This window comes from Panthera onca, chromosome F1, assembly GCF_046562875.1.
Source record: "Panthera onca isolate mPanOnc1 chromosome F1, mPanOnc1 haplotype 2, whole genome shotgun sequence".
Lineage (NCBI taxonomy): Eukaryota > Metazoa > Chordata > Mammalia > Carnivora > Felidae > Panthera > Panthera onca.
Window position 1 is genome coordinate 16,364,837 of NC_138355.1, and position 13,001 is coordinate 16,377,837.

Here is a 13,001-nt window from a genome sequence, read left to right on the forward strand (position 1 = left end):
AGACAGGGAATCTTCCTCTCACGAGCCATAAACTGATCTTCCTTATTCTCTAAGCCTCCTGCTCTAGAAGGCTCTGGTATTGCTGCCATTTTCCTGGTGATTTAACTTATTTGTAATTTGTGTAAGATAAGCTCTTCCTCACGTAATCACAGCCCTTTGATTGTCCTGCTCCTAGGATAATAGTAGTTGCAGAATAATGACCTTGCCCTTTTGTAAAGGTAAACACCAGGGGGAGGGATCAGCCCCTCAGAGCCTGTGGGTAGATCTGACTTTTAAGTCAGTGTTTCTCAACAGTTCATCCAAGAGTCAAAAATCACAGTGATTCACAGCCAAACTCCGTTTCACCCTCCTGTTCCAATGTTCACTTGCTTGTTAGCTCCAGGATGAAATTTACAGTCTTTTTCCTAAGTTGCAGAACACTTAATTTTTTTTTCCTGATCAGAATATTTTCTTTTTTTTTTTTTTTAATTTTTTTTTCTTTTTTAACGTTTATTTATTTTTGAGACAGAGCATGAACGGGGGAGGGTCAGAGAGAGAGGGAGACACAGAATCTGAAAGAGGCTCCAGGCTCTGAGCAGTCAGCACAGAGCCCGACGCGGGGCTCGAACCCACAAGCTGTGAGATCATGACCTGAGCCGAAGTCGGACGCTCAACCGACTGAGCCACCCAGGCGCCCCCCTGATCAGAATATTTTCACTTCAATTTTCTTTATTTTTTAAATTTCATCTATCGATTGATTGATTTGGTCCTAGCTCTTTCATCCATTCACATATGATTACCTCACACGAAAAAGCATATTACCAACTTGATATATATCCATTCATATTTCTCTCCCTAATCGAAATTCATTACAGATTACATGAGTGATTGTGTGTGTGTGTGTGTGTGTGTGTCCATACATATACAGAATTGTTAAAAATCATGGTTTATCTTTCAAATTAGGATCATGTCTTAAGCACTTTTCTATGTTTGGTTTTTGGGTTTTTTTGTTTGTTTGCTTTGCTTTCTAACACTTTATGGGGTGTTTCTCTAAGTCATCTGTTATAGCTCTAACTCACACTTTTTAGTACCTGCAAAAAATTTCATGGAAGGGATAAAATAACTTATCCACTTCTCTAACAATAAGCATCTATTTTGTCCTCAGTTTTTTGACACTTTGACAATACAGAAATAAACGTCTTCATACAATATGTAGAAACATGCTTGTGTTTTCACTTCTGTAAGATAGATGCCCAAGAATAAAATTGCTAGATGAAACACGATGTATCTTTTTTTTAAAAAAAAAGAAAAACTGGGAGCACTTTATCATCATGATTGAAGTTAACAAATGATAAACCCAATAAAGGAAATGTTTTATATAATTTTACATCACTGATCCAAGACCTACAGATACAGGAAACAGATAGAAAACAGAGGAAAACACATACATCTTTGGAAATGAACACAGTATTCCTGTGGAGGTGAAACTTAAAATACAGAACACTTCTTAAGTTTGTAGCTCAGGTGCAATGGATTGCCTCAGCCTAACTTCACACTGCCTGCACAAGATGTCCCTTCCTGACTTGAGATGTTAGCTTCAGAATATGTACACTGAAGAGGCTGCTATCTCTGGAATGTTCCACAGGAGCACTAGGGATCCAGTCTGAATTTTCAAAGGCCATTGTCATTTCATACAAGCCTTTCATCCATTAAGGACGACACAGCGTCACCAGACTTACCCACCACATCTCTTGTGAGTCATTTAGAAGGCAAAAACAAAATGTCTTTGAAATACAGAGCAAATCCTGCTTCTCTCTGAGGAAGTGTTAGAGAGATTGGTGGGACCAGATACGCATCTCTGTGCACCAGTTGGCAGATGTAGATTTGATGATGGTGTTTGCAACTCCAATGGAGCAGACAGCGCTCTCAGTGTCCCTCTGACCCTCAGCAAGTTACAGCTCGGGGCAAGCCGGCCAAGCCAGCCTGCGCGCTCCCCCCAGCACTGTGTCAGAAGACTTTAACGCCTGAAGACATAAGCCACTGTAGTTTTTAGTAGGGCACCCCAGGGTCGTCATCCAAGTAGCAGTGTGTAACATCGTTCAGTAGGGGAAATGTGTAGGACAATTTAACGCAGTCTGACCCACTCACACAATCCTATCTACTCTCAGCAAACAAAGACATGTTTTAGCTCGAATCTGTTCCGTCCTAATCTTAGCCACTACGCTGAGACTTCATACATCCAAACAGCAAAGCATAGTACGATGACCTCTAAGTCAATGCTTATTCTGGATTCTAGTAGCAGACTTCTTAAAACTAACGTGAATTGGAGGTCAACCTGTTGAGCATCCCTTTATTATTATTGGCCAACTAGCCGCAATCTACATCTTCTTCTTATCCTTGGGACTATACTGCTTACAAGCTTAACTGGATGTAACCTTCTTAAATTACGAGTCCTTGTATATTTATTACTCCAGCCTTCCAAACCAGAAATGGAGACAAATTTCTCCCCACGGCCATCAAGGAAGGAGCCCTCAGCTCCACCATCAGCACCCGGAGTTGAAATTCTACTTAAACTATTCCTTGTATGGTTATATGTAAACAAGAAGCATTATTGTCTTATTCTATGTTGACATTGAGGAACAATATTAAAAATTCACCCACTATGTACATCACACATTATGTGATCTGCCACATACTATTTTATCAGCATATACATGTTTAATTATACATAATACTATATATAATTGTACATTAAACTATCTGCCCCATTCACATAAGTATGTGCATTAAACTATTTATCTTACATAATACATATCATACGTAAAACCCCAGACAACATGAATAGCATATACTACATATCACCATTCACATCACATAGGATATCACATTATTGAGCATCCAGAGCCAATTGAGTCAAATTAATCCTTGCCACCATGTTTATCACAGCCATTGTCTTAATCACCAAGTGTTGAGGAACTAGCAACCTACTCAGATTATACGCATTCCCTCTCTGGCCCCATAATATGTTGGGGTTTTTAATGGAAAACTATACCTGGCATCTGGTTCTTACTTCAGGACAATTGCACCCAAAATCATCCATTCATTGCCTTAAATAAGACATCCCGATGAACCAGTGACTAATCATCTCGTGCTCACATAACTGTGGTGCCATACATTTGGTATTTTTTAATTTGGGGAGGCTGTCAAAGGCCTCAACACAGTCAAGCAACTTGTAGCTGAGCTTAAATTGAATATTACTTACCAACATCATAACCCTATGGTTTTAATTAGTTAATGCTTGTAGGATATATAAAAATTTAATTATAAATTTGTACACATATTATCATCAAACAAAATTAGCTTAGCAAACCTCCTCGTCCCCCAATAGACTTTTTTTTTAATATTTATTTTTTTTTTAATTTTTTTTTTTTAACGTTTATTTATTTTTGAGACAGAGAGAGACAGAGCATGAACAGGGGAGGGGCAGAGAGAGTAGGAGACACAGAATCTGAAACAGGCTCCAGGCTCCGAGCTGTCAGCACAGAGCCCGACACGGGGCTTGAACTCACGGACCGTGAGATCATGACCTGAGCCGAAGTCAGACGCTTAACCGACCAAGCCACCCAGGAGCCCCCCCAATAGACTCTTAACTGTAAATAATATATAAGTTTATCTTGCCAAACTCCCAAAATAAGACTCTCTAACATACAAGGCCTAAATAATCTTAATTATTCCATAATTTGTATATTTTCTCCGATTATAGTCTCAACCAAAACATATTCTAGCCCAACTTCTAATTAAATAAAATTTTAAGACTCTAAAAATTTTCCAAATATTAGGCTTAATGAGCTAATTATTTTTTATTCTTTATTAAGTTTAATCTCACCCCTTTGAAAAACTGATACAGCAGTTAGTATTTTGAAAATAAAATATTCGGAAAGGAATTTTTCTAGATATGATTTAGTTAATGAATCTTAACAATTAAAGCCAGGCACTGAAAATGCCTAGATGAGTTTATAAAACTCCATAAACTCATAGGCTTTGTCCCACTATTTCTACTAATTTTGCATCAAATTACACAGGCAAGTATATGCATCCCAGTGAGAATGCCTTCCAGATCTGTGAAGATAAAGGAACAGGCCTCAAGGTCAATAACAAGGAGTTCATTATGCCTTGCTTAACCACACACCCATGAAACACAGCAGTGATAAAAATTGTTATAAGTGAAAGTTTGACTAATTTCTATTAGCTTACTATTAGAGTTGGTAAATTTTGTGCCAGCCACCACAGTCATACAATTAACCCAAATTAATAAAATTTGGGGGTAAAGCATGTTTAAGAAAATCTAATAATAAAGTTAAATTCTGATTAAACTATAAGAAGCTGCGACTAAAATCAAAACAACCTGCAGAAATGACTTGGATATTTCTGGTTACACGACAGCTAACTGAGATCCGAACTGGGATTAGATACTCCACAATGCTCAACCCTACACCCAGATAATTAATATAACAAAATACTCGCCAGAGCACTACTGGCAATGTCTTAAAACTCTAAGAACTTGGAAGCCTGTTCTATAATTTATAAACCCAGATAAACCTCACCACCTCTTGTGAATCCAGACCATGAACCACCTTCCTCAGCAAACCCTAAAAGGGGATGATGGGGGGTGCCTGGGTGGCGCAGTCGGTTAAGCGTCCGATTTCAGCCAGGTCACGATCTCGCGGTCCGTGAGTTCGAGCCCAGCGTCAGGCTCTGGGCTGATGGCTCGGAGCCTGGAGCCTGTTTCCGATTCTGTGTCTCCCTCTCTCTCTGCCCCTCCCCCGTTCATGCTCTGTCTCTCTCTGTCCCAAAAATAAATAAAAAACGTTGAAAAAAATTTAAAAGGGGATGATGGTAGGCAAAAATATCAGCATAGAAATATAGGTCAAGCCATAGCTTACGAGGTGGAAAGAATGGGCCATTTACTCCACTTCGAGAAGATTAAATACCATGCAAAAGCCTGTGTGAAACTGAACACTAAGGAGGAGTTAGTAGTAAATTAAGAACAGAGAGCTTCATTGAATTAGGCCACGAAGCAGGCGCACAATCATCCATCACCCTCCTCAAATGTTAATTTCACTTTTTAAGACTATTTATAATTATCTAACACATGAAAAAAGACAAGTGTGTTTGGACAAACCAAGGTGTAAATAAAGCACTTGGTTTACCCTCGGGAGATTTCATCTTAAAATGACCGCTTTGAACTAAAGCCAGCCAAAACTTAGCTAAACCTAACAATTCTATTTAAATGCAACAAGACATTTATTTACAAAGGCGAATATAGGGGAGAGGCATCTTAATGGGTGCTATGGAGAAGATAGCGCAAGAGAATGATGAAATAAGTATTTAAAGTAGTAAAGAGCAGAGTTTGCCCGTTTATCTTTTGCATCATGAATTGACTAGAACGATTTTGACAAAGAGAGCTTAAGTCAAAACATCAGACAGCTACTCGCAGACACTTTAAGGAGCAAACTCATCTATTTGGCAAAACAGTGACAAGATCTATTAACACAGGTAAAAAGCCTGATGAGCTGGGAGATAGCTGACTCTCCAGTTCAACTTCAATGTTACCCAGGGGCTTCTGGGTGGCTCGGTCGATAGAGCATCCGACTTCTGCTCGGGTCATGATCTCACAGTTTGAGAGTTTGAGCCCCGTGTCGGGCTCTCTGCTGTCAGCGCAGAGCCCGCTGTGGATCCTCTGTCCCCCTCTCTATCTCTACTCACACTCTCTCTCTCTCTCAAAAATAAAAAAATAAAATAAAATTACCCAAATTAGTTCAACTTTACAATTAACCCAAAAAAGTATGGGGCGCCTGGGTGGCTCAGTCAGTTAAGTGTCCCACTTCAGCTCAGGTCATGATTTCCTGGTTCATGAGTTCAAGTCCCTGGAGCCTGCTTTGGATTCTGTGTCTCCCTCTCTCTCTCCCACTCCCTCACTCACGGTCTGTCTCTCTCTCTCAAAAATAAACATTTAAAATAACATAAAATAAAATAAAATAAAATAACCTAAAAAAGTATTAAGTCCTACATAAATTTAAATGTTAATTTAAAAAGGTACAGCTCTTAGGACATGGGAAATAACCTTCTTTAGAGGTTTTTACAATATTTACAATATTTTACAATATTTACAAATCCACAGTTGCCTTAAAAGGCAAATATTTAGAGTTCTTATTGACAATAAGGTGCCAATAAGTGACAACCTCAATGCCAGACCAGAATATCCCAATGTTGTAACTACTATCAATGGTCCTTCTGTTCAATGATTAAAGTTTCATATGATTTGAGTTCAAACTAGAGCAATCCAGATTGATTTCTATTTCATATTTTCCCCCCAGGAAAAGACAAGAGAAATGAGGCCAACCTGAGAAAAGTGCCTTCGACCGAATATATGATATACTCTTCATCTAATTAATTTCTATCAGCCCTGCTCTTGGTCTGGGTAAGTGGAAGTCCGGTAACCTCATAAAACTTGAACCTTTATAACTAGGGGTTCAAATCTTCTTCTTAACAGTACATTCATGGGGTGCCTGTGTGGCTCAGTCAGTTAAGCCTCCGAATGCAGCTCAGGTTATGATCTCACAGTTTGTGAGTTTGAGCCCCAAATCTGGCTCTGTACTGACAGTGTGGAACCTACTTGGATTCTCTCTCCCTCTCTCTCTGCCCCTTCCTGTCTCGCTCTCCCTCTCTCTCTCTCTCCCTCAAAATAAATAAAATTTTTAAAAAGGTATATTCATAATTAATCTTCTGTTAATTATTCTCCCCCCCACTTTTTTTAATCTAAATTCAAAGTAGTTAACTTACAGTGTAGTCTTGGCTTTAGGAGTGATTCATCTCTTACATATGACACCGAGTGCTCATTCTGAAAAGTGCCCTCCTTAATGCCCATCACCCATTTAGTCCATCATCCCATCCACCCTCCCTCAAGCAATCCTTAGTTTGTTCTCTATATTTGAAAGTCTTTTATGGTTTGCCTCCCTCTCTGTTTCTATCTTATTTTTCCTTCCCTTCCTCTATGTTCATTGGTTGAGTTTCTCAAATTCCACATATGAAGACCTAAATGTGAGATAGGAAACCATCAAAATTCTAGAGGAGAAAACAGGGAGCGACCTCTTTGATCTAGGCCGCAGCAACTTCTTACTTGACATGTCTCCAGAGGCAAGGGAAATAAAAGCAAAAATGAACTATTGGTACTTCGTCAAGATAAAAAGCCTCTGCACTGCAAAGGAAAATCAACAAAACTAAAAGGCAACCGATGGAATGGGAAAAGATACTTGCAAATGACGTATTAGATAAAGGGATAGTATCCAAAATCTATAAAGAACTTACCAAACTCAACACCCAAAAAACAAATAATCCAGTGAAGAAGTGGGCAAAAGACATGAATAGACACTTTTCCAAAGAAGACATCTAGATGGCAAACAGACACATGAAAAGATGCTCGACATCACTCATCATCAGGGAAAAACAAATCAAAACCACAATGAGATACCACCTCACCCCTGTCAGAATGGCTAACATTAACAACTCAGGAAACAACAGATATTGGCAAGGATGTGGAGAAAGGGGAACTCTTTTGCACTGCCAGTGGGAATGCAAACTGGTGCGGCCACTCTGGGAAACAGTATGTATGTTCCTCAAAAAACTAATAGTAGAACTACCTTATGACCCAGCAATTGCACTACTAGGAATTTATCCAAAGGATTAAAAAATTCAGTTTTGAAGGGGCACAAACACCCCAATGTTTATAGCAGCGCTACCAACAACAGCCAAAGTATGGAAAGAAACCACATGTCCATCAACTGATGAATGGATAAAGAAGATGTGGTATACATGTATATCGTAGAATATTACTCGGTGATGAAAAAGAATGAAATCTTGCCATTTTGCAACAATGTGATGGAACTAGGGGGTGTTATACTCAAGAAATAAGTTAGCCTTCTGTTAACTATCCTTATTTTACTTGCTATAGTTATTTTCATATTAACTGAATGAAAAGTATTAAGTTATGTAGAACTTCATAAAGGACGAAATATTGTTGGTCCTCATCATCTATTTAAACCCATCACCAGTGCCTTCAAATTCTTTATCAAAGAATATTTACAACCATTGACATCATCAATAATTATATCATAGCACCAATCCTAGCCCTTACAGTAGTCTTAACAATATGTATCTCGCTACCCATACTATATCTACTAATCAACATAAATCTAGGTGTATTATTCATATTAGCTGTAGCAAGACTACCCGTTTATTCTATTCTCTGATTGGAATGAGCTTCAAATGCAAAATATGCCCTAATTGGTGTAGGCTGAGCAGTAGCACCGATTTCATATGAAGTAACACCAGCAATTATTCTATTATCAGCACTACTAGTAAATGTATCATTTACATCATCAACCTTAATTATTACTCAAGAGTATTTTCTTTTTTTGAGAAAGAAAGAGAGAACGAGGGAGGGGCAGAGAGAGAGGGAGGCAGAAGATCCAGAGTAGGCTCTGTGCTGACAGCAGAGAACCCAATGAGGGGCTCAAACTCACAAACCATGAGATCTTAACCTGAACTGAGGTCAGAAGCTTAACCGACTGAGCCACCCAAGGGCCCTTCAAGAGTGTTTATGATTAATTTTTTTCTTATCATGACCACTAGACATAATATGATTCATTTAAACTCTAGCAGAAACCAGCTGGGCCCCTTTGCCTTAAGAGAGAGAATCAGAATTTGTCTCTGGTTTCAGGGTAAATATGTAGCAGGCCCATTTGCTCTCTTTTTTTTCTAGCAGAAATATGCCACCATTATCATAATAAATACTTTAACAATTCTTTTGCTAGCAGCATTTCACAATCCTTATATACCAGAAATGTATACAATTAACTTCATTATCGAAACCTTTCTTCTTTCTGATATGACCAACTTACACATCTCATATGAAAAAAAATTTCTTATACTAATGTTAGCATTATGCATATGATATGTATCAACTCCCATTATTATAGCAAATGTCCCACCACAAACATTAAAAATATGTCTGAGGGGCATCTTGGTGGCTCGGTCAACTGAGCATCCGACTCGATTTCGGCTCAGTCATGATCTCAAGACCATGGGATTGAGCCCCATATCAGGCTCCATGCTGAGCACGGAGCCTTCTTGGGATTCTGTCTCTCTCTCTTCTCTGCCCCCACCCCCCTCTTGTGCTCTGTCTCTAAAAATATATAATAATGATAAGATAAAATAAAATAAAATAAAATAAAATAAAATAAAGTAAAGTAAAGTAAAGTAAAATAAAATAAAATAAAATAAAATAAAATAAAATAAAATAAAAAATTTTTAAATAATAAAATGTCTGATAAAAGAATTGCTTTGATAGAGTAAATAACAGAAGCTTAAACCCCCTTATTTCTAGCATTATAGGGGTTGAACCTAATCCTAAGAATTCAAAACTTTCCATGTTACCATAATACATCATATTCTATGATATTCTATGGTCAGCTGAATAAACTATAGGGCCAATACCCCCAAAATTGTTTATATTCTTCCCATACTAATAAACTCTCTTATCTTTAGTATTATATTATTTACCATTATTACAAATACCATAATCATTATATTAAGCTCACACTAATTAATAATCTAAATTTGTTTCAAGATAAATATAATAAACCACATTCCAATTCTAATTAAAACTTATAGTCCATGATCCATAGAAATATCCATTAAATATTTCCTAATAACAAACAAGCTACCACATCTCTACTTCTCATAATAGTTATCATTATTAAATTAATATATTCTGGTCAATGGACAATTACTAAAATTTTCATTCCACGGCATCCTTTATTATTACAGTAGCCTTTATTATAAAACTTGAACTTTCCCCATTCCACCCTTGAGTACCAGAACTTACACAAAGTATTCCATTAATAATCAGACTTAATCATCTTATCAGCATGACAAAAACTTGCCTATCAGTTTTATATCAAATTTCACCATCAATTAATCTATTATTAACAGATCATAAGTTTACTATCTTACTATATAGTATTACTGTATTATTAACAGATCGTAAGTACCACTTCCTTTGATCCTGAAGGAGGAGGCGACCCAATTTTATCTCAATATCTATTCTGATTCTTCAGTTACCTGAAGTATATATTCTTATTTTACCTGGATTTGGGATAATTTCACATATTGTTGTATATTACTCAGGAAAAAAAAAAGGCTTTTGGCTATGTAGGGATAGTATGAGTCATATTATATTGGAGAATCAGAAGTTACTAAAGGATTTTCAACTGCATAGGGGGTCAATGCCCTTGACCCCGACATCGTTCAAGGGTCAACTATACTTGCAACACTGGTATTACACGTGGTACTTTGGCGAGAACAGTACACTCAAGTACCACACACCAGTTAAGCAATAAAAGCGATATGTAGACATTTTATTCAGTAATATTAATTTCCGAGAACCTCTCCCTTTCCTGATGGGCCCTTTCTGTTCTGTTTCATTTACATCTAGCTCAGAATCCTTGATTTTCCTCCTGTTGGGGCCCATTCCTGCCTTTAGATTTGGTGGCTCATTTTGGCTTTGTTATCTTGATCTTTACTGATTTATACAGAGTTTGACTTGATTCTCTTTACTTCTTGACACATGAGGTAGGCTACTCTTCCTTAGTTCTGACACTTGTGACTGCAATCCCTTTTAGGCTAGGTGCTAGCCATATGTCACCTTGGTTTCCTCCTCAGGGTAATTCTGATAATTTACCATCTGTGAGATGCACTTTTCTGTGTATGTGAAGTGTCAAACATTCATTTATTCAAGAAAAAAATTTTTCTCTACATTCGATCTTCAACAAACACTCTGACTCAGATCTAAACGTATCTAGAAACATAAATTTTTCTTTGCTCTTCTGTTTATTCACACGTTTAAATAAGAATACCCAGTGTTACTGGCGAGAGCAAAGAGCAGGTTGCCAACTCCGCTTTTGTGGAGCGGGTGCGGAAGCGGGGCTTCGAGGTAGTGTACATGACTGAGCCCATCGATGAGTACTGCGTGCAGCAGCTCAAGGAGTTTGATGGGAAGAGTCTCGTCTCCGTAACCAAGGAGGGCCTGGAGCTACCTGAGGATGAAGAGGAGAAAAAGAAAATGGAAGAGAGCAAGGCCAAGTTTGAGAACCTCTGCAAACTTATGAAAGAAATACTGGATAAGAAGGTTGAGAAGGTGACCATCTCAAACAGGCTAGTGTCTTCACCCTGCTGCATTGTGACGAGCACCTACGGCTGGACGGCCAACATGGAGCGGATCATGAAAGCCCAGGCACTTCGGGACAACTCTACAATGGGTTATATGATGGCCAAAAAGCACCTGGAGATTAATCCTGACCACCCCATTGTGGAGACACTACGGCAGAAGGCAGAGGCGGACAAGAATGACAAGGCTGTCAAGGACCTGGTGGTGCTCCTGTTTGAAACTGCACTGCTCTCTTCTGGCTTCTAACTGGAGGATCCCCAGACCCACTCCAACCGAATTTACCGCATGATCAAGCTAGGCCTGGGTATTGACGAAGACGAAGTAACTGCAGAGGAACCCAGTGCTGCTGTTCCTGATGAGATCCCTCCCCTTGAGGGTGATGAGGATGCGTCCCGCATGGAAGAAGTAGATTAGTTTCTACCTGCAGACCTGTGCCCTCTGTATAGTGTCCCCATGGCTTCCCAGCAGCCCTGAGTGGCCTCGGTTCACCTGGTTCCTTCTGCTGATGTCTAGTGTTTTGTTTTTTTTCCCCCTCCTGTCTTTGTCTGAGGCAGGATACAAGGGCCTCAGGCCTATCCCTTCCTATATTTGATGAGGGGTTTGGATGTGTACTGTGGTTTTTTGTTTATTTTGTTCTGAAGTTAAAGTATGCAAAATAAAGAAAATACAGTTTAAAAAAAAAAAAAAAAAAAAAAAAAAAAGAATACCCAGTGTTAGAAATCAATGATCTCTCATGAAGTAGGATTGCGTTTTCGGGTGTAAAACTCTTTTGAAGGAAATGTATGTAACTGTGGGACTGGTTAGTTAAGGAGTTGCTTGACTTAGATTTGTCAGTATTTTGTTGGACTTTTAAACTTTCATTTTACATCATTCTTGGTCATTATTGTACCTCACTGGGATTTATGATCTCTGTATGTGAGCAGATGAATAAACAGATGGAAATGATAACTAAATGGCAGCCCTGGAGAATGGGTGTAGTTCTCAGACAAGCCTCCACTCACTGATGGTTAATTCTGGCTTTCCTGAGGTCTGAGGTGGGCGGGAATGTGGTGAGCACTTACTGGAGGGGGGATCCATCAGGATGGGCAAACCGAATTTGCAAGACGCATGTTCATCTGGAAATTCTCTTCCCTAGAAAATTCCTTAGAAACAGAACTATCTGTTCATACTTTGAAGCTTTTTAATAAGACCACCTCACAGGAGACCTGCAATACCTTGAACGATGATTCGCTAGAATAATGTTTCTCCAACGAAGGGGCGGGCCTGTGGCCAAATCTGGCCCCATTTGTTTTTGCGTGACTTGCAAGCCAAGACAAGCTTTTACATTTTCAAACGGTTGGGGGGAAAAATCAAAAGAAGACTAATATTTCATAACATGTGAAAATGACATGAAACTCAAACTTCAGAGTCTACACATAACTTTTATTAGAACACATCTGGGGTGCCTGGATGGCTCAGTCACTTAAACTTCCAACTCTTCATATCAGCTCAGGTCATGATCTCATGGATCCTGAGTCTGAGCTCCTCTGCCCTGACAGGGGCTCTGCGCGGACAGTAAAGAGCCTGCTAGGGATTCTCTCTCTCGCTCTCCCTCTGTCCCACCCCCCGCCTCTTTCTCTCTCTCTCAAAAATAAATAAACATTAAAAACACACATACAAACACACACACATCCTTGCCCATTGATTGACATATTGTCTATGGCTATTTTCAGCTACAACGGCAGAATTAAGTAGT

General features: G+C 38.8%; 1 pseudogene; it reads left to right on the forward strand.

Moving 5' to 3' along the window:
* The first annotated feature begins 10,325 nt into the window (after window positions 1-10,325).
* On the forward strand, window positions 10,326-11,939 carry LOC144614837 (heat shock protein HSP 90-beta pseudogene; annotated as a pseudogene).
* The last annotated feature ends 1,062 nt before the right edge of the window (window positions 11,940-13,001 follow it).